Below are 12,379 nucleotides of genomic sequence, written 5' to 3' on the forward strand. Positions count from 1 at the left end.
GTGATGAGTTCTCCTTCCATGGAAGTGTTCAAACAAAGGCTGGACAACTGTCTGTCTGGAATGATTTAGGTAATCCTGCACTGAGCAGGGGCTTGGACCCCATGACCCTGGAGTTGGAAGCTCTACCATTCTATGATCTTCTGTATTTAGGCATGTATGTCTGCATTGACAGAGAAGAGGACATTTCTAAAGAAACAAAGCGATTTCTCAAACTATGCTGTCCAGGAAGATGTGGATGTGGTAGGAACTGCAAAAAACTGAGCTTCCTAGCAGAGGATGGTTTCGATCCATCGACCTCTGGGTTATGGGCCCAGCACGCTTCCGCTGCGCCACTCTGCTGCATTGGGATAGCTTACAAGGCGCTGGTGAGGCCAAGCTGAGGAAGCCTTTGACTGTTGCTAAGCCGCTAACAGGGAGCCACTCTCCGTGGGCAGTTGGGTACTCTTTGGAGTCACGCTGTTGTCTTCTAGTTTATCTCTTCTTTTCCTTTTTTTGATATTATTGTTTAGGTAGTCACCTGAGAGAATATAGTTGACCTGACTGAGGATTTGGCCTGCGGCACAACGTGTGGTTGTCTCTGTGGCGCAATCGGTTAGCGCGTTCGGCTGTTAACCGAAAGGTTGGTGGTTCAAGCCCACCCAGGGACGGGCTTGCCTTTTGTTTGCGCCGTATGTTACACGTAAAGCCGTGGCTGTCAGTGCGTCTGAGCCGTTTGAAAGCTTCAAAATGGTAATGCTAGCCAAAAAGGTCCTTCGAGCCGGAATTGAACCAGCGACCTAAGGATTGCTAATTTGCTTCTACAGTCCTCCGCTCTACCAGCTGAGCTATCGAAGGCCAGTTCTTTGATCGCCAAAGATAAAAAGGCCATCATGCTAGAGTTTCAAAGCGCTGGCAAGTAAAGATCTTGGAGGATGCGGGCATCGATCCCGCTACCTCTCGCATGCGAAGCGAGCGCTCTACCATGTGAGCTAATCCCCCGTGACGGCTGTTTACACACCTGTCTACTCTGATCGGCAATTTTAGCACATTCCCAGCCTTCAAGAGTTTCCAAAGTTGAGGCCTTTTTTTCTTTAAGTATAGATGTCACGAAAGTGAGATGCACTGGCCTTTTCCCAGCCACAAAATGACTACGCGCAAGGCTTAGGAGTGGCTCTGTGGCGCAATGGATAGCGCATTGGACTTCTAGAGTGAAAGTGATTCAAAGGTTGTGGGTTCGAGTCCCACCAGAGTCGTATGTTCTAGCGCACTGTGGTAGCTTGTAGTGTGCTCTTAGGCAAGAAACCTGCCTAGGACTTCATTTGTTGTCGTAGCCCTGCCTTGCAGCTTTTTAAGGCGACTGATTTAGCATTCAGTTTTGATCTGCAGTGCAAAGGAAAGAGCCCTTTTCTAAATGGCATATTAGAAAAAACTTTCTGATAGTGAGAGTGATCACTGAGTGGTACAGGTTACCACGGGTGGTGATGAGTTCTCCTTCCATGGAAGTGTTCAAACAAAGGCTGGACAACTGTCTGTCTGGAATGATTTAGGTAATCCTGCACTGAGCAGGGGCTTGGACCCCATGACCCTGGAGTTGGAAGCTCTACCATTCTATGATCTTCTGTATTTAGGCATGTATGTCTGCATTGACAGAGAAGAGGACATTTCTAAAGAAACAAAGCGATTTCTCAAACTATGCTGTCCAGGAAGATGTGGATGTGGTAGGAACTGCAAAAAACTGAGCTTCCTAGCAGAGGATGGTTTCGATCCATCGACCTCTGGGTTATGGGCCCAGCACGCTTCCGCTGCGCCACTCTGCTGCATTGGGATAGCTTACAAGGCGCTGGTGAGGCCAAGCTGAGGAAGCCTTTGACTGTTGCTAAGCCGCTAACAGGGAGCCACTCTCCGTGGGCAGTTGGGTACTCTTTGGAGTCACGCTGTTGTCTTCTAGTTTATCTCTTCTTTTCCTTTTTTTGATATTATTGTTTAGGTAGTCACCTGAGAGAATATAGTTGACCTGACTGAGGATTTGGCCTGCGGCACAACGTGTGGTTGTCTCTGTGGCGCAATCGGTTAGCGTGTTCGGCTGTTAACCGAAAGGTTGGTGGTTCAAGCCCACCCAGGGACGGGCTTGCCTTTTGTTTGCGCCGTATGTTACACGTAAAGCCGTGGCTGTCAGTGCGTCTGAGCCGTTTGAAAGCTTCAAAATGGTAATGCTAGCCAAAAAGGTCCTTCGAGCCGGAATTGAACCAGCGACCTAAGGATTGCTAATTTGCTTCTACAGTCCTCCGCTCTACCAGCTGAGCTATCGAAGGCCAGTTCTTTGAGTGCCAAAGATAAAAAGGCCATCATGCTAGAGTTTCAAAGCGCTGGCAAGTAAAGATCTTGGAGGATGCGGGCATCGATCCCGCTACCTCTCGCATGCGAAGCGAGCGCTCTACCATGTGAGCTAATCCCCCGTGACGGCTGTTTACACACCTGTCTACTCTGATCGGCAATTTTAGCACATTCCCAGCATTCAAGAGTTTCCAAAGTTGAGGCCTTTTTTTCTTTAAGTATAGATGTCACGAAAGTGAGATGCACTGGCCTTTTCCCAGCCACAAAATGACTACGCGCAAGGCTTAGGAGTGGCTCTGTGGCGCAATGGATAGCGCATTGGACTTCTAGAGTGAAAGTGATTCAAAGGTTGTGGGTTCGAGTCCCACCAGAGTCGTATGTTCTAGCGCACTGTGGTAGCTTGTAGTGTGCTCTTAGGCAAGAAACCTGCCTAGGACTTCATTTGTTGTCGTAGCCCTGCCTTGCAGCTTTTTAAGGCGACTGATTTAGCATTCAGTTTTGATCTGCAGTGCAAAGGAAAGAGCCCTTTTCTAAATGGCATATTAGAAAAAACTTTCTGATAGTGAGAGTGATCACTGAGTGGTACAGGTTACCACGGGTGGTGATGAGTTCTCCTTCCATGGAAGTGTTCAAACAAAGGCTGGACAACTGTCTGTCTGGAATGATTTAGGTAATCCTGCACTGAGCAGGGGCTTGGACCCCATGACCCTGGAGTTGGAAGCTCTACCATTCTATGATCTTCTGTATTTAGGCATGTATGTCTGCATTGACAGAGAAGAGGACATTTCTAAAGAAACAAAGCGATTTCTCAAACTATGCTGTCCAGGAAGATGTGGATGTGGTAGGAACTGCAAAAAACTGAGCTTCCTAGCAGAGGATGGTTTCGATCCATCGACCTCTGGGTTATGGGCCCAGCACGCTTCCGCTGCGCCACTCTGCTGCATTGGGATAGCTTACAAGGCGCTGGTGAGGCCAAGCTGAGGAAGCCTTTGACTGTTGCTAAGCCGCTAACAGGGAGCCACTCTCCGTGGGCAGTTGGGTACTCTTTGGAGTCACGCTGTTGTCTTCTAGTTTATCTCTTCTTTTCCTTTTTTTGATATTATTGTTTAGGTAGTCACCTGAGAGAATATAGTTGACCTGACTGAGGATTTGGCCTGCGGCACAACGTGTGGTTGTCTCTGTGGCGCAATCGGTTAGCGCGTTCGGCTGTTAACCGAAAGGTTGGTGGTTCAAGCCCACCCAGGGACGGGCTTGCCTTTTGTTTGCGCCGTATGTTACACGTAAAGCCGTGGCTGTCAGTGCGTCTGAGCCGTTTGAAAGCTTCAAAATGGTAATGCTAGCCAAAAAGGTCCTTCGAGCCGGAATTGAACCAGCGACCTAAGGATTGCTAATTTGCTTCTACAGTCCTCCGCTCTACCAGCTGAGCTATCGAAGGCCAGTTCTTTGAGCGCCAAAGATAAAAAGGCCATCATGCTAGAGTTTCAAAGCGCTGGCAAGTAAAGATCTTGGAGGATGCGGGCATCGATCCCGCTACCTCTCGCATGCGAAGCGAGCGCTCTACCATGTGAGCTAATCCCCCGTGACGGCTGTTTACACACCTGTCTACTCTGATCGGCAATTTTAGCACATTCCCAGCATTCAAGAGTTTCCAAAGTTGAGGCCTTTTTTTCTTTAAGTATAGATGTCACGAAAGTGAGATGCACTGGCCTTTTCCCAGCCACAAAATGACTACGCGCAAGGCTTAGGAGTGGCTCTGTGGCGCAATGGATAGCGCATTGGACTTCTAGATTGAAAGTGATTCAAAGGTTGTGGGTTCGAGTCCCACCAGAGTCGTATGTTCTAGCGCACTGTGGTAGCTTGTAGTGTGCTCTTAGGCAAGAAACCTGCCTAGGACTTCATTTGTTGTCGTAGCCCTGCCTTGCAGCTTTTTAAGGCGACTGATTTAGCATTCAGTTTTGATCTGCAGTGCAAAGGAAAGAGCCCTTTTCTAAATGGCATATTAGAAAAAACTTTCTGATAGTGAGAGTGATCACTGAGTGGTACAGGTTACCACGGGTGGTGATGAGTTCTCCTTCCATGGAAGTGTTCAAACAAAGGCTGGACAACTGTCTGTCTGGAATGATTTAGGTAATCCTGCACTGAGCAGGGGCTTGGACCCCATGACCCTGGAGTTGGAAGCTCTACCATTCTATGATCTTCTGTATTTAGGCATGTATGTCTGCATTGACAGAGAAGAGGACATTTCTAAAGAAACAAAGCGATTTCTCAAACTATGCTGTCCAGGAAGATGTGGATGTGGTAGGAACTGCAAAAAACTGAGCTTCCTAGCAGAGGATGGTTTCGATCCATCGACCTCTGGGTTATGGGCCCAGCACGCTTCCGCTGCGCCACTCTGCTGCATTGGGATAGCTTACAAGGCGCTGGTGAGGCCAAGCTGAGGAAGCCTTTGACTGTTGCTAAGCCGCTAACAGGGAGCCACTCTCCGTGGGCAGTTGGGTACTCTTTGGAGTCACGCTGTTGTCTTCTAGTTTATCTCTTCTTTTCCTTTTTTTGATATTATTGTTTAGGTAGTCACCTGAGAGAATATAGTTGACCTGACTGAGGATTTGGCCTGCGGCACAACGTGTGGTTGTCTCTGTGGCGCAATCGGTTAGCGCGTTCGGCTGTTAACCGAAAGGTTGGTGGTTCAAGCCCACCCAGGGACGGGCTTGCCTTTTGTTTGCGCCGTATGTTACACGTAAAGCCGTGGCTGTCAGTGCGTCTGAGCCGTTTGAAAGCTTCAAAATGGTAATGCTAGCCAAAAAGGTCCTTCGAGCCGGAATTGAACCAGCGACCTAAGGATTGCTAATTTGCTTCTACAGTCCTCCGCTCTACCAGCTGAGCTATCGAAGGCCAGTTCTTTGAGCGCCAAAGATAAAAAGGCCATCATGCTAGAGTTTCAAAGCGCTGGCAAGTAAAGATCTTGGAGGATGCGGGCATCGATCCCGCTACCTCTCGCATGCGAAGCGAGCGCTCTACCATGTGAGCTAATCCCCCGTGACGGCTGTTTACACACCTGTCTACTCTGATCGGCAATTTTAGCACATTCCCAGCATTCAAGAGTTTCCAAAGTTGAGGCCTTTTTTTCTTTAAGTATAGATGTCACGAAAGTGAGATGCACTGGCCTTTTCCCAGCCACAAAATGACTACGCGCAAGGCTTAGGAGTGGCTCTGTGGCGCAATGGATAGCGCATTGGACTTCTAGATTGAAAGTGATTCAAAGGTTGTGGGTTCGAGTCCCACCAGAGTCGTATGTTCTAGCGCACTGTGGTAGCTTGTAGTGTGCTCTTAGGCAAGAAACCTGCCTAGGACTTCATTTGTTGTCGTAGCCCTGCCTTGCAGCTTTTTAAGGCGACTGATTTAGCATTCAGTTTTGATCTGCAGTGCAAAGGAAAGAGCCCTTTTCTAAATGGCATATTAGAAAAAACTTTCTGATAGTGAGAGTGATCACTGAGTGGTACAGGTTACCACGGGTGGTGATGAGTTCTCCTTCCATGGAAGTGTTCAAACAAAGGCTGGACAACTGTCTGTCTGGAATGATTTAGGTAATCCTGCACTGAGCAGGGGCTTGGACCCCATGACCCTGGAGTTGGAAGCTCTACCATTCTATGATCTTCTGTATTTAGGCATGTATGTCTGCATTGACAGAGAAGAGGACATTTCTAAAGAAACAAAGCGATTTCTCAAACTATGCTGTCCAGGAAGATGTGGATGTGGTAGGAACTGCAAAAAACTGAGCTTCCTAGCAGAGGATGGTTTCGATCCATCGACCTCTGGGTTATGGGCCCAGCACGCTTCCGCTGCGCCACTCTGCTGCATTGGGATAGCTTACAAGGCGCTGGTGAGGCCAAGCTGAGGAAGCCTTTGACTGTTGCTAAGCCGCTAACAGGGAGCCACTCTCCGTGGGCAGTTGGGTACTCTTTGGAGTCACGCTGTTGTCTTCTAGTTTATCTCTTCTTTTCCTTTTTTTGATATTATTGTTTAGGTAGTCACCTGAGAGAATATAGTTGACCTGACTGAGGATTTGGCCTGCGGCACAACGTGTGGTTGTCTCTGTGGCGCAATCGGTTAGCGCGTTCGGCTGTTAACCGAAAGGTTGGTGGTTCAAGCCCACCCAGGGACGGGCTTGCCTTTTGTTTGCGCCGTATGTTACACGTAAAGCCGTGGCTGTCAGTGCGTCTGAGCCGTTTGAAAGCTTCAAAATGGTAATGCTAGCCAAAAAGGTCCTTCGAGCCGGAATTGAACCAGCGACCTAAGGATTGCTAATTTGCTTCTACAGTCCTCCGCTCTACCAGCTGAGCTATCGAAGGCCAGTTCTTTGAGCGCCAAAGATAAAAAGGCCATCATGCTAGAGTTTCAAAGCGCTGGCAAGTAAAGATCTTGGAGGATGCGGGCATCGATCCCGCTACCTCTCGCATGCGAAGCGAGCGCTCTACCATGTGAGCTAATCCCCCGTGACGGCTGTTTACACACCTGTCTACTCTGATCGGCAATTTTAGCACATTCCCAGCATTCAAGAGTTTCCAAAGTTGAGGCCTTTTTTTCTTTAAGTATAGATGTCACGAAAGTGAGATGCACTGGCCTTTTCCCAGCCACAAAATGACTACACGCAAGGCTTAGGAGTGGCTCTGTGGCGCAATGGATAGCGCATTGGACTTCTAGATTGAAAGTGATTCAAAGGTTGTGGGTTCGAGTCCCACCAGAGTCGTATGTTCTAGCGCACTGTGGTAGCTTGTAGTGTGCTCTTAGGCAAGAAACCTGCCTAGGACTTCATTTGTTGTCGTAGCCCTGCCTTGCAGCTTTTTAAGGCGACTGATTTAGCATTCAGTTTTGATCTGCAGTGCAAAGGAAAGAGCCCTTTTCTAAATGGCATATTAGAAAAAACTTTCTGATAGTGAGAGTGATCACTGAGTGGTACAGGTTACCACGGGTGGTGATGAGTTCTCCTTCCATGGAAGTGTTCAAACAAAGGCTGGACAACTGTCTGTCTGGAATGATTTAGGTAATCCTGCACTGAGCAGGGGCTTGGACCCCATGACCCTGGAGTTGGAAGCTCTACCATTCTATGATCTTCTGTATTTAGGCATGTATGTCTGCATTGACAGAGAAGAGGACATTTCTAAAGAAACAAAGCGATTTCTCAAACTATGCTGTCCAGGAAGATGTGGATGTGGTAGGAACTGCAAAAAACTGAGCTTCCTAGCAGAGGATGGTTTCGATCCATCGACCTCTGGGTTATGGGCCCAGCACGCTTCCGCTGCGCCACTCTGCTGCATTGGGATAGCTTACAAGGCGCTGGTGAGGCCAAGCTGAGGAAGCCTTTGACTGTTGCTAAGCCGCTAACAGGGAGCCACTCTCCGTGGGCAGTTGGGTACTCTTTGGAGTCACGCTGTTGTCTTCTAGTTTATCTCTTCTTTTCCTTTTTTTGATATTATTGTTTAGGTAGTCACCTGAGAGAATATAGTTGACCTGACTGAGGATTTGGCCTGCGGCACAACGTGTGGTTGTCTCTGTGGCGCAATCGGTTAGCGCGTTCGGCTGTTAACCGAAAGGTTGGTGGTTCAAGCCCACCCAGGGACGGGCTTGCCTTTTGTTTGCGCCTTTTGTTTGCGCCGTATGTTACACGTAAAGCCGTGGCTGTCAGTGCGTCTGAGCCGTTTGAAAGCTTCAAAATGGTAATGCTAGCCAAAAAGGTCCTTCGAGCCGGAATTGAACCAGCGACCTAAGGATTGCTAATTTGCTTCTACAGTCCTCCGCTCTACCAGCTGAGCTATCGAAGGCCAGTTCTTTGAGCGCCAAAGATAAAAAGGCCATCATGCTAGAGTTTCAAAGCGCTGGCAAGTAAAGATCTTGGAGGATGCGGGCATCGATCCCGCTACCTCTCGCATGCGAAGCGAGCGCTCTACCATGTGAGCTAATCCCCCGTGACGGCTGTTTACACACCTGTCTACTCTGATCGGCAATTTTAGCACATTCCCAGCATTCAAGAGTTTCCAAAGTTGAGGCCTTTTTTTCTTTAAGTATAGATGTCACGAAAGTGAGATGCACTGGCCTTTTCCCAGCCACAAAATGACTACGCGCAAGGCTTAGGAGTGGCTCTGTGGCGCAATGGATAGCGCATTGGACTTCTAGAGTGAAAGTGATTCAAAGGTTGTGGGTTCGAGTCCCACCAGAGTCGTATGTTCTAGCGCACTGTGGTAGCTTGTAGTGTGCTCTTAGGCAAGAAACCTGCCTAGGACTTCATTTGTTGTCGTAGCCCTGCCTTGCAGCTTTTTAAGGCGACTGATTTAGCATTCAGTTTTGATCTGCAGTGCAAAGGAAAGAGCCCTTTTCTAAATGGCATATTAGAAAAAACTTTCTGATAGTGAGAGTGATCACTGAGTGGTACAGGTTACCACGGGTGGTGATGAGTTCTCCTTCCATGGAAGTGTTCAAACAAAGGCTGGACAACTGTCTGTCTGGAATGATTTAGGTAATCCTGCACTGAGCAGGGGCTTGGACCCCATGACCCTGGAGTTGGAAGCTCTACCATTCTATGATCTTCTGTATTTAGGCATGTATGTCTGCATTGACAGAGAAGAGGACATTTCTAAAGAAACAAAGCGATTTCTCAAACTATGCTGTCCAGGAAGATGTGGATGTGGTAGGAACTGCAAAAAACTGAGCTTCCTAGCAGAGGATGGTTTCGATCCATCGACCTCTGGGTTATGGGCCCAGCACGCTTCCGCTGCGCCACTCTGCTGCATTGGGATAGCTTACAAGGCGCTGGTGAGGCCAAGCTGAGGAAGCCTTTGACTGTTGCTAAGCCGCTAACAGGGAGCCACTCTCCGTGGGCAGTTGGGTACTCTTTGGAGTCACGCTGTTGTCTTCTAGTTTATCTCTTCTTTTCCTTTTTTTGATATTATTGTTTAGGTAGTCACCTGAGAGAATATAGTTGACCTGACTGAGGATTTGGCCTGCGGCACAACGTGTGGTTGTCTCTGTGGCGCAATCGGTTAGCGCGTTCGGCTGTTAACCGAAAGGTTGGTGGTTCAAGCCCACCCAGGGACGGGCTTGCCTTTTGTTTGCGCCGTATGTTACACGTAAAGCCGTGGCTGTCAGTGCGTCTGAGCCGTTTGAAAGCTTCAAAATGGTAATGCTAGCCAAAAAGGTCCTTCGAGCCGGAATTGAACCAGCGACCTAAGGATTGCTAATTTGCTTCTACAGTCCTCCGCTCTACCAGCTGAGCTATCGAAGGCCAGTTCTTTGAGCGCCAAAGATAAAAAGGCCATCATGCTAGAGTTTCAAAGCGCTGGCAAGTAAAGATCTTGGAGGATGCGGGCATCGATCCCGCTACCTCTCGCATGCGAAGCGAGCGCTCTACCATGTGAGCTAATCCCCCGTGACGGCTGTTTACACACCTGTCTACTCTGATCGGCAATTTTAGCACATTCCCAGCATTCAAGAGTTTCCAAAGTTGAGGCCTTTTTTTCTTTAAGTATAGATGTCACGAAAGTGAGATGCACTGGCCTTTTCCCAGCCACAAAATGACTACGCGCAAGGCTTAGGAGTGGCTCTGTGGCGCAATGGATAGCGCATTGGACTTCTAGAGTGAAAGTGATTCAAAGGTTGTGGGTTCGAGTCCCACCAGAGTCGTATGTTCTAGCGCACTGTGGTAGCTTGTAGTGTGCTCTTAGGCAAGAAACCTGCCTAGGACTTCATTTGTTGTCGTAGCCCTGCCTTGCAGCTTTTTAAGGCGACTGATTTAGCATTCAGTTTTGATCTGCAGTGCAAAGGAAAGAGCCCTTTTCTAAATGGCATATTAGAAAAAACTTTCTGATAGTGAGAGTGATCACTGAGTGGTACAGGTTACCACGGGTGGTGATGAGTTCTCCTTCCATGGAAGTGTTCAAACAAAGGCTGGACAACTGTCTGTCTGGAATGATTTAGGTAATCCTGCACTGAGCAGGGGCTTGGACCCCATGACCCTGGAGTTGGAAGCTCTACCATTCTATGATCTTCTGTATTTAGGCATGTATGTCTGCATTGACAGAGAAGAGGACATTTCTAAAGAAACAAAGCGATTTCTCAAACTATGCTGTCCAGGAAGATGTGGATGTGGTAGGAACTGCAAAAAACTGAGCTTCCTAGCAGAGGATGGTTTCGATCCATCGACCTCTGGGTTATGGGCCCAGCACGCTTCCGCTGCGCCACTCTGCTGCATTGGGATAGCTTACAAGGCGCTGGTGAGGCCAAGCTGAGGAAGCCTTTGACTGTTGCTAAGCCGCTAACAGGGAGCCACTCTCCGTGGGCAGTTGGGTACTCTTTGGAGTCACGCTGTTGTCTTCTAGTTTATCTCTTCTTTTCCTTTTTTTGATATTATTGTTTAGGTAGTCACCTGAGAGAATATAGTTGACCTGACTGAGGATTTGGCCTGCGGCACAACGTGTGGTTGTCTCTGTGGCGCAATCGGTTAGCGCGTTCGGCTGTTAACCGAAAGGTTGGTGGTTCAAGCCCACCCAGGGACGGGCTTGCCTTTTGTTTGCGCCGTATGTTACACGTAAAGCCGTGGCTGTCAGTGCGTCTGAGCCGTTTGAAAGCTTCAAAATGGTAATGCTAGCCAAAAAGGTCCTTCGAGCCGGAATTGAACCAGCGACCTAAGGATTGCTAATTTGCTTCTACAGTCCTCCGCTCTACCAGCTGAGCTATCGAAGGCCAGTTCTTTGAGCGCCAAAGATAAAAAGGCCATCATGCTAGAGTTTCAAAGCGCTGGCAAGTAAAGATCTTGGAGGATGCGGGCATCGATCCCGCTACCTCTCGCATGCGAAGCGAGCGCTCTACCATGTGAGCTAATCCCCCGTGACGGCTGTTTACACACCTGTCTACTCTGATCGGCAATTTTAGCACATTCCCAGCATTCAAGAGTTTCCAAAGTTGAGGCCTTTTTTTCTTTAAGTATAGATGTCACGAAAGTGAGATGCACTGGCCTTTTCCCAGCCACAAAATGACTACGCGCAAGGCTTAGGAGTGGCTCTGTGGCGCAATGGATAGCGCATTGGACTTCTAGAGTGAAAGTGATTCAAAGGTTGTGGGTTCGAGTCCCACCAGAGTCGTATGTTCTAGCGCACTGTGGTAGCTTGTAGTGTGCTCTTAGGCAAGAAACCTGCCTAGGACTTCATTTGTTGTCGTAGCCCTGCCTTGCAGCTTTTTAAGGCGACTGATTTAGCATTCAGTTTTGATCTGCAGTGCAAAGGAAAGAGCCCTTTTCTAAATGGCATATTAGAAAAAACTTTCTGATAGTGAGAGTGATCACTGAGTGGTACAGGTTACCACGGGTGGTGATGAGTTCTCCTTCCATGGAAGTGTTCAAACAAAGGCTGGACAACTGTCTGTCTGGAATGATTTAGGTAATCCTGCACTGAGCAGGGGCTTGGACCCCATGACCCTGGAGTTGGAAGCTCTACCATTCTATGATCTTCTGTATTTAGGCATGTATGTCTGCATTGACAGAGAAGAGGACATTTCTAAAGAAACAAAGCGATTTCTCAAACTATGCTGTCCAGGAAGATGTGGATGTGGTAGGAACTGCAAAAAACTGAGCTTCCTAGCAGAGGATGGTTTCGATCCATCGACCTCTGGGTTATGGGCCCAGCACGCTTCCGCTGCGCCACTCTGCTGCATTGGGATAGCTTACAAGGCGCTGGTGAGGCCAAGCTGAGGAAGCCTTTGACTGTTGCTAAGCCGCTAACAGGGAGCCACTCTCCGTGGGCAGTTGGGTACTCTTTGGAGTCACGCTGTTGTCTTCTAGTTTATCTCTTCTTTTCCTTTTTTTGATATTATTGTTTAGGTAGTCACCTGAGAGAATATAGTTGACCTGACTGAGGATTTGGCCTGCGGCACAACGTGTGGTTGTCTCTGTGGCGCAATCGGTTAGCGCGTTCGGCTGTTAACCGAAAGGTTGGTGGTTCAAGCCCACCCAGGGACGGGCTTGCCTTTTGTTTGCGCCGTATGTTACACGTAAAGCCGTGGCTGTCAGTGCGTCTGAGCC

At 48.5% G+C, this 12,379-nt stretch overlaps 24 non-coding genes across 24 annotated transcripts; 16 read left to right on the forward strand and 8 right to left on the reverse strand.

Annotated features, from left to right (window-relative positions):
• The first annotated feature begins 573 nt into the window (after positions 1-573).
• TRNAN-GUU (transfer RNA asparagine (anticodon GUU)) lies at positions 574-647 on the forward strand. The gene has a single exon. It is a non-coding gene; the product is annotated as a tRNA-Asn (tRNA).
• A 258-nt stretch (positions 648-905) lies between these two features.
• TRNAA-CGC (transfer RNA alanine (anticodon CGC)) lies at positions 906-978 on the reverse strand. The gene has a single exon. It is a non-coding gene; the product is annotated as a tRNA-Ala (tRNA).
• Positions 979-1,148: 170 nt separating this feature from the next.
• TRNAR-UCU (transfer RNA arginine (anticodon UCU)) lies at positions 1,149-1,232 on the forward strand. Its single transcript is given in 2 exon segments — positions 1,149-1,185; positions 1,197-1,232. It is a non-coding gene; the product is annotated as a tRNA-Arg (tRNA).
• Positions 1,233-2,362: 1,130 nt separating this feature from the next.
• TRNAA-CGC (transfer RNA alanine (anticodon CGC)) lies at positions 2,363-2,435 on the reverse strand. The gene has a single exon. It is a non-coding gene; the product is annotated as a tRNA-Ala (tRNA).
• Positions 2,436-2,605: 170 nt separating this feature from the next.
• TRNAR-UCU (transfer RNA arginine (anticodon UCU)) lies at positions 2,606-2,689 on the forward strand. Its single transcript is given in 2 exon segments — positions 2,606-2,642; positions 2,654-2,689. It is a non-coding gene; the product is annotated as a tRNA-Arg (tRNA).
• A 798-nt stretch (positions 2,690-3,487) lies between these two features.
• Positions 3,488-3,561, forward strand: TRNAN-GUU (transfer RNA asparagine (anticodon GUU)). Its single transcript has one exon. It is a non-coding gene; the product is annotated as a tRNA-Asn (tRNA).
• Positions 3,562-3,819: 258 nt separating this feature from the next.
• TRNAA-CGC (transfer RNA alanine (anticodon CGC)) lies at positions 3,820-3,892 on the reverse strand. Its single transcript has one exon. It is a non-coding gene; the product is annotated as a tRNA-Ala (tRNA).
• Positions 3,893-4,062: 170 nt separating this feature from the next.
• Positions 4,063-4,146, forward strand: TRNAR-UCU (transfer RNA arginine (anticodon UCU)). The gene is given in 2 exon segments: positions 4,063-4,099; positions 4,111-4,146. It is a non-coding gene; the product is annotated as a tRNA-Arg (tRNA).
• A 798-nt stretch (positions 4,147-4,944) lies between these two features.
• Positions 4,945-5,018, forward strand: TRNAN-GUU (transfer RNA asparagine (anticodon GUU)). The gene has a single exon. It is a non-coding gene; the product is annotated as a tRNA-Asn (tRNA).
• Positions 5,019-5,276: 258 nt separating this feature from the next.
• Positions 5,277-5,349, reverse strand: TRNAA-CGC (transfer RNA alanine (anticodon CGC)). The gene has a single exon. It is a non-coding gene; the product is annotated as a tRNA-Ala (tRNA).
• Positions 5,350-5,519: 170 nt separating this feature from the next.
• On the forward strand, positions 5,520-5,603 carry TRNAR-UCU (transfer RNA arginine (anticodon UCU)). Its single transcript is given in 2 exon segments — positions 5,520-5,556; positions 5,568-5,603. It is a non-coding gene; the product is annotated as a tRNA-Arg (tRNA).
• A 798-nt stretch (positions 5,604-6,401) lies between these two features.
• TRNAN-GUU (transfer RNA asparagine (anticodon GUU)) lies at positions 6,402-6,475 on the forward strand. Its single transcript has one exon. It is a non-coding gene; the product is annotated as a tRNA-Asn (tRNA).
• Positions 6,476-6,733: 258 nt separating this feature from the next.
• On the reverse strand, positions 6,734-6,806 carry TRNAA-CGC (transfer RNA alanine (anticodon CGC)). Its single transcript has one exon. It is a non-coding gene; the product is annotated as a tRNA-Ala (tRNA).
• Positions 6,807-6,976: 170 nt separating this feature from the next.
• Positions 6,977-7,060, forward strand: TRNAR-UCU (transfer RNA arginine (anticodon UCU)). Its single transcript is given in 2 exon segments — positions 6,977-7,013; positions 7,025-7,060. It is a non-coding gene; the product is annotated as a tRNA-Arg (tRNA).
• Positions 7,061-7,858: 798 nt separating this feature from the next.
• Positions 7,859-7,932, forward strand: TRNAN-GUU (transfer RNA asparagine (anticodon GUU)). Its single transcript has one exon. It is a non-coding gene; the product is annotated as a tRNA-Asn (tRNA).
• A 271-nt stretch (positions 7,933-8,203) lies between these two features.
• On the reverse strand, positions 8,204-8,276 carry TRNAA-CGC (transfer RNA alanine (anticodon CGC)). Its single transcript has one exon. It is a non-coding gene; the product is annotated as a tRNA-Ala (tRNA).
• Positions 8,277-8,446: 170 nt separating this feature from the next.
• Positions 8,447-8,530, forward strand: TRNAR-UCU (transfer RNA arginine (anticodon UCU)). Its single transcript is given in 2 exon segments — positions 8,447-8,483; positions 8,495-8,530. It is a non-coding gene; the product is annotated as a tRNA-Arg (tRNA).
• A 798-nt stretch (positions 8,531-9,328) lies between these two features.
• TRNAN-GUU (transfer RNA asparagine (anticodon GUU)) lies at positions 9,329-9,402 on the forward strand. Its single transcript has one exon. It is a non-coding gene; the product is annotated as a tRNA-Asn (tRNA).
• Positions 9,403-9,660: 258 nt separating this feature from the next.
• TRNAA-CGC (transfer RNA alanine (anticodon CGC)) lies at positions 9,661-9,733 on the reverse strand. The gene has a single exon. It is a non-coding gene; the product is annotated as a tRNA-Ala (tRNA).
• A 170-nt stretch (positions 9,734-9,903) lies between these two features.
• TRNAR-UCU (transfer RNA arginine (anticodon UCU)) lies at positions 9,904-9,987 on the forward strand. Its single transcript is given in 2 exon segments — positions 9,904-9,940; positions 9,952-9,987. It is a non-coding gene; the product is annotated as a tRNA-Arg (tRNA).
• Positions 9,988-10,785: 798 nt separating this feature from the next.
• TRNAN-GUU (transfer RNA asparagine (anticodon GUU)) lies at positions 10,786-10,859 on the forward strand. Its single transcript has one exon. It is a non-coding gene; the product is annotated as a tRNA-Asn (tRNA).
• Positions 10,860-11,117: 258 nt separating this feature from the next.
• TRNAA-CGC (transfer RNA alanine (anticodon CGC)) lies at positions 11,118-11,190 on the reverse strand. Its single transcript has one exon. It is a non-coding gene; the product is annotated as a tRNA-Ala (tRNA).
• Positions 11,191-11,360: 170 nt separating this feature from the next.
• TRNAR-UCU (transfer RNA arginine (anticodon UCU)) lies at positions 11,361-11,444 on the forward strand. The gene is given in 2 exon segments: positions 11,361-11,397; positions 11,409-11,444. It is a non-coding gene; the product is annotated as a tRNA-Arg (tRNA).
• A 798-nt stretch (positions 11,445-12,242) lies between these two features.
• TRNAN-GUU (transfer RNA asparagine (anticodon GUU)) lies at positions 12,243-12,316 on the forward strand. The gene has a single exon. It is a non-coding gene; the product is annotated as a tRNA-Asn (tRNA).
• The last annotated feature ends 63 nt before the right edge of the window (positions 12,317-12,379 follow it).

The sequence above is a fragment of the Eleutherodactylus coqui genome, chromosome 1 (assembly GCF_035609145.1).
Source record: "Eleutherodactylus coqui strain aEleCoq1 chromosome 1, aEleCoq1.hap1, whole genome shotgun sequence".
Classification (NCBI taxonomy): domain Eukaryota; kingdom Metazoa; phylum Chordata; class Amphibia; order Anura; family Eleutherodactylidae; genus Eleutherodactylus; species Eleutherodactylus coqui.